Source organism: Cyrtonyx montezumae, unplaced genomic scaffold, assembly GCF_038088225.1.
Source record: "Cyrtonyx montezumae isolate F1298 unplaced genomic scaffold, pur_monq_1.0 scaffold_13, whole genome shotgun sequence".
Taxonomy (NCBI): domain Eukaryota; kingdom Metazoa; phylum Chordata; class Aves; order Galliformes; family Odontophoridae; genus Cyrtonyx; species Cyrtonyx montezumae.
The window spans coordinates 36,947,374-36,947,716 of record NW_027071859.1 but is presented as its reverse complement, the minus strand read 5'-3'; positions in this window follow the sequence as shown (position 1 = coordinate 36,947,716).

Sequence of the window (343 nt, the reverse complement as noted above, 5' to 3'; positions counted from 1 at the left end):
CTTTTCCACCTGAAGCAGCATCTACATAAGGCAGTACAAATAAAGCACTCTTAAGTCAGCCAAATAACTGTAAGCAGTCAATGTCATAGTCTAAAGGAGAATGACTTTCAAGCATGTGAGAGGAGGAATAAACCACTCTTAAGAGGCTCAGAACCATGGCACCCTACACCATGGCCTGGTAAATTTACTGTGGCATGAGTCAGGCTATTGTAACATACAGTCTACATATAGAGTTTCATAAGGAAAGAAACTAATACCTTGTACAACACATGAGCACTGCTTACCTTGTGATGGAAACATCACAAGTTCTTGGTACAATAATGGCAAATTTATGTGGCATGTG